This window comes from Dasypus novemcinctus, chromosome 19 (genome assembly GCF_030445035.2).
Source record: "Dasypus novemcinctus isolate mDasNov1 chromosome 19, mDasNov1.1.hap2, whole genome shotgun sequence".
NCBI classification, from domain to species: domain Eukaryota; kingdom Metazoa; phylum Chordata; class Mammalia; order Cingulata; family Dasypodidae; genus Dasypus; species Dasypus novemcinctus.
The window spans coordinates 5,355,491-5,361,490 of NC_080691.1; positions in this window are offsets into that span (position 1 = coordinate 5,355,491).

Sequence of the window (6,000 nt, forward strand, 5' to 3'; positions counted from 1 at the left end):
TTGAACCTTCTGTATGAGGTCATTTTCCAGTTGCATCATCAGTTGGTAGTTGATAGTGGTCCCTCGGTGCCAGGGAGGCTCATCCCTGGGTGTCATGTCCCACGCTGGGGGGAAGGCATTGCATTTACATGCTGAGTTTGGCTTCGAGACTGGCCACATTTGAGTAACATGAAGGCTGACAGGAGGAAATTCCCAGGCACAATGCTGCTCTAGGCCTTGTTCTTATTTTAGGCTTATCAGCTCACAAGCATAGTCATTAGCGTCAGGGGCTCACTGTTGAACCCTCACTTCCTCCTGGTCCCCGCCGCTGCACCTGGGAGACTGTCGCTGCTCCCCTAGGGACCATGACAGAGCACCACTGGCCAGGAACCCAGTACCCCCCCCTGCTGTGGTTTTTAATTGTTGCCACTATGAGTATATCCAAGCATTGCCATGCACCCTGGACATATGTTCTGTACAGCTCCCTGTCAGCCATATATCCCCTGTCAATGGTATCCCATACCAGTATTCCTCCATTGCCTTTGTTGAACCACTCTGTGATCCAGAACTCCCTGAAATTTGAAGCCCAATATAATGTCAGGGTCCCTTACTAGGAAATGGCATATAGCGATGGGTTTAAAGGTTATATAAAGAATACGTGTTGACTTGGAAAAAATTCTACATCCTATCTTCCCCCCCCCCCCCCCCAATTATTGAGCTTCTCTTCACAGGAGCCCTAGACCACAGCAATGCATATATATAGCATACAGCACTCCCATTCATCCACCACAAAACCTTTCCCTTCCACAGCGATACTCTTACACCCTATTCACATCATATTTACTTAACGTAATGTACAGAGTCTGAGACAATAGCTTTCAAGCAAGGTGACATTTGTGCTTACATTGTGGTGCATACTTTAGGATACACAGTTTTTTACATTCTTAGTTATCCTATGTTTTACATTATGGTTTACATTATCAGTCTGTCATCTCCTATATGTTATGGTGTAATATTACATGTTGTATATCCATCCTTGTGTACTCTCACGAAACTCCTCTCTTACCCCCAATTTACCTTGGTTACACACATTTAACATCCATTTTCCCTTCCACCTTGGTGCCCACAGTGACAGCCAACCTCCGTTTCCTGAGGAGCCACTTCTAGATATAGATGGAATAGTGTTCAGGGTCTAAATTGCTCAACTGCCCCAATGCCCTGGGAGCCACCCTTTCTTTCGAGGGATACAGTTCCCTCTATTTGATGGCATTAGTCCTCCCCAGGATGTGGGTCCACCCCCACTCTTACTACTTGGGTTTCTACCCCATGGTGTCACCCACTCTGACAGAATGAGCATTTAGACATTCCCCAGGAGCCCGTCCTGCATCAGACCCTCCCCTCTGAGCATTCTAAACAGGTAACCCCCTTTATTATATTTTGATATGATTTTCTCGGCATTTTACTCTCCACCAACACCTGACCCTCTCCTGTGTTCGTATGCTACCCCTCCCTCCCCCCACTTTTGGGCAATGTTACCCATCTGCCCATCCCCAGCCTCCCTCAAACCCGCAAAGCCCCAACCAAAGGCAACCCCTGTCCCCCTTTTATCTCTTCTTTGTGTTCATACTTACCAACCATCTCGTCTTAAATTCCACCCCTGCAGACATCGGCTCACATCCTTCCTCCACCCTCTGATTTCCTGTAAGCCTATCGTTCAGTCTCTTGCTATCTAGGGCAGCTTGGTTATTTCAAATCATTGAGGTCATGTAGGATTTGTTCTTTAATGTCTGGGTTGCTTCACTCAACATAAGGTTCTCAAGATTCATCCATGTTATCACATGTGTTTGTAGTGTGTTTGTTCTTACAGCCGAGTAGTATTCCATTGTGTGTATATACCACATTTATCACCAACTTTTGGCGATAGTGAACAATGCTGCTATGAACATTGGTATACATATATCGGTTTGCGTCCTTGTTTTCAGTTCTGCTGGGTATATACCCAGCAGTGGTATTGCTGGGTCATATGGCAAATCTATGGCTAGTTTTTTGAGAAACCGCCATACTGTCCTCCAGAATGGTTGGATCCTTCTGCATTCCCACCAGCAGTGGATGAGTGTTCCCCTTTCTTCACATCCTCTCCAGCACTTGTATTCTTCTGTTTTTTTCATAGCTGCCAATCTTATGGGTGTAAGATGGTATCTCATTGTGGTTTTGATTTGCATTTCCCTGATAGCTAGAGATTTGGAACATTTTTTCATGTGAAAAGCTTTGTTTTTGATGTTTTGCTTTCCATCACTGCAATAAGTGTTGCCCTGTATGCAAATTGGCAAGGCAACTACTTCCTTCTTTTCCTCAGTGTCTACATCCTATCTTTTTCTTTTTTTCCTAAATATTAAGCTTATCTTCATGAAAGTTTTAGATCACAGTAATTCATATATACAATATACAGTACTCCCACATATCCAACATAAAACCCTTTTCCCTTCCACAGCAATAATCTTTTTACATATTCATATTATATTTACTGAAACTGATGTACAGATATAGAGACAATAGCTTTCAGACAATGTAACATTTGGGTTTATGTTATGGTTTATATTTTAGACTTTACAGTTTTTTTAATTTTTAGTTATGTTTTACATTGTGACTTATATTTTAGCCTATCAGCCCCTATATATTTTTGGTGTAATTTTACGTCTTATATCCATCCTTGCGTACTCTTGTGAAACACTTCTGCCCACACAGTTACATTGATTCCATCTATTCAATACCTCTTTCCCCCTGCCTCTAGGGCCCAAAGTGGCAATCAATCTTCATTGCTTGAAGGGCCATGTTCAGAGATACTTGCAACAGTGTTGAGGGCTTGACATGCTCAGCTGCCGTAATGCACTGGGATCCACAATTTTTCTTGAGAGATACAATTCCCTTTATTTGAGAACATCAGTCCTCCCCAGGATGTGGGGATACCTTCACTCTCATTATATGGGGCTCTATCCAATGATATAACCCACTATGGCAAAATGAGCATTCACATACTCCCTAGTAGCCTGTCCTGCATCAGATTATCCCCTTTAAACATCTTTAATAGGTAACCTTTCTTATTATATTTTTGAAAAAGTTTTCTCAGCATTATACTCTCAACCAAATACCTGACAATCTCCTATGTTCATATGTTGCCCCACCCTCCCCCAATTTCTTGGGCAATATTACTCATCCTCCCATCCCTAGCCCCCCTCAAGCCTTCAAAGCCTCACCCAAAGATAACCCTATTCCCCCTTTTATCCCTTCCTTGTACACATACTTACCTCCAGTTTATCATAGATTTCACCCATGTAGGTGTCAGCTTACATCCTTCTTCTACCCCCCATTTTCATTTAAGTTTTTAGGCTGTTTTGAAGTCCCATCTAGTATATTTTCATTTCAGCCTGAAAAACTCCCATTAGCATTGCTTGTGAGGCAAGTCTAGTAATGATGAATTCCCTCAGCATTTCTTTTACAGAGAATGTCTTAATTTCTCCCTCATAGTTTTCTCTTCCCTCTCCCCTCCACCCTGCACTTTTTCCTGTCTGTGTCCATTTGCTGTGTGATGTTCTGTGTCTTTTTCTCTTTTTTGGTTTTTGCTTCTCATTTTTTCCTCTAGGATGCACTGGGATTTGATCCTCATGACCTCTGATGTGGAGAGAGGTTCCCTGTCACTTGTGCCACCTCAGTTGCTGGTTTCTCTTGTTGTCTCGCCTTGACTCTCCCCTTCATAACTCTTTTTTGTTGCATCATCATCTTGCTGCATGGCTCACTGTGTGGGTACTTGTTCACCACATGAGCACTGGTTTACCACATGGGTTGCCACATAGGCACGGGTTCATTATGCAGGCACTGGCTTACTGTACAGGAACTGGCTGAATGCATTGGATGCCACACAGACACTGACCCACCATGTGGGTCACTGCACAGTCACTACCTTGGCACATGGGCCTGGCTCACTGCATGGGCCTGGCTCACCATATGGGCATGCCTTTATCAGGAGGCCCCAAGGATCAAACCTGGGTCCTCCCATTTGTTAGATGGAAGCCCAATCACTTGAGCCACATCTGCTTTCCTCTCCCTCACTTTTGAAAGAGCAACTTGCTGTATAAATTTTTGTCAGGTATTAGTTTTCCTTCAGAACTTTTAGTATTTCAACCCTCTGCCCTCTTGCCTCCACTGAGTTCTGGTGAGAAATCAATCACTTCTCAATCTAATTGGGACTCCTTGTATGTAAAAATGTTGCTTTTCTCTTGCAGCTTTTAGAACTCTCATTATCCTTTGCATTTGGTAGTGTAATCAATATATGATGGAGTATACTTTTTCATGGTTATCCCATTTGGTGATCACCAAGCTTCTTGGATTTGCACATTCACACCTTCTTAAAAGTTTGTGAATGTTTCTGTTATTTTTTTAATATCCTTCTGGCCCTTTTTATCTTCTCCATCTGGCAGAGTCAGATATATTGGTATGCAATAGGCATTTTAGGCTATTTTTACTTTCAATATTTCTTTTCTCTTTGTCTCCTCAGCCTAACTCACATCAAATGTTTTTATTCAAGATCACTGCCAACTCCAGTCTACTCTTGAAACCCTCCTGAAAATTTTTCATACCAGCTATTGTGGTCCTCAACTCCAGTACTATTGTTTTGTTACTTTTACTTAAATTGTTTACATTTTTCTCTTTACTTAAACTTTTATATTGCTCATTTATTGTTTTTCTGATATACTTTAGTTCTTTACCTGGACGTTTGTTCACCCTCTTTAGAGTTTTGAAGACCTCTCTTAAAATACTTTGTTCACTATGTCCACATTCTCATCTTCTTCATTGGAATTTTCTGTATTTTTGTCTGCTTCCTTTGAAAGGACCATCATTTCCTGTGTCTCAGTTTGTATTTTTTGTGTGTGTGTGCACATTCTATGTGTTAATATTTGAAATGTCAATTCTTGTATTTATGCCTGGGATGGATTTTTTCATTTTGTAAACAGCTGGTGAGAGGACAAACATTTTCTTGGAATTCAGCCCCCTTATCAGGAAGGTTTGTCAAGGTAAATGTACTGTGCATGGTTTTCCTTGTCTTTCTGGCCTCCATCTTGTCCTGTCGTTTTGTTAGTTGTTTTGGAGTTTCACTGTTTACAGGAGTTTGGTTTTCTGTTCTTTTCCTAGTATATAGACGGTCCTCTCCTGAGTATTTGAAGCTGTAGGCCTTTGTCTCAGACTGTCCACTTCTGTCGTTTTTTACATTCATTTCATTGTCTTATTCTGCTTTTGTGTAGAGTGCAAATTCTGGTAGGAAGGTAACCCCAGGGATGAATTTCCCAAGTTGTTGTTTCCTAGCCATAACAGAGCCAGGGAGTAATGAAGGGTTGCAGACTTACTCCATTGTGTCCTGTGGAGGAGGACAGTAAGGACAGCAAAACTTGAATGCCTTCCTAAAGCTGAGCTTTTCTAGCCTGGAAAGCGAATGCAGCACTTCAGCTTGCTCTCCCCCACAACCCTGGGGAACTACTGCTTCTTTAAATCACCACTCCCTCTGCCTCTGTCCAGGAAAGGTTGGTAGATGCCACCATCTTTGTGCAGAGCAGGTTGAAACAATAACTTCCTCCAGAGCGATTTCCCAGTAATCTGAACTGAATAATCAAAAGCTGTGATCAGTGATCAGCTGTTACTTTCCTGTTCTTGGGGAACAGGATTTTTAAATAGCTTTCTGTTGGTGGCAGCTAGCCAGGGTCTGTACCCATGGGCATGGCCTTTTATAAGATTGTGTTATAGACACCAGTAGCTGCCACTCAGAGACTGTAATTACAGTGTTTTTGTTTTTGTTTTTTTGATAGTTTATTGGCCTCTTCCTCCTGCTCCTCCATGGATGTTATACAGGGTTATACTGGACCTGGACATTTGAAATAGGTGTTTCAGATGTTTCCTGCCTGTTTTATAGTTGTGGAAGGGTTGAGTACTGGAACTCCCTACTCTGTTATCTTCCTTTTGTCTCATAAGTTT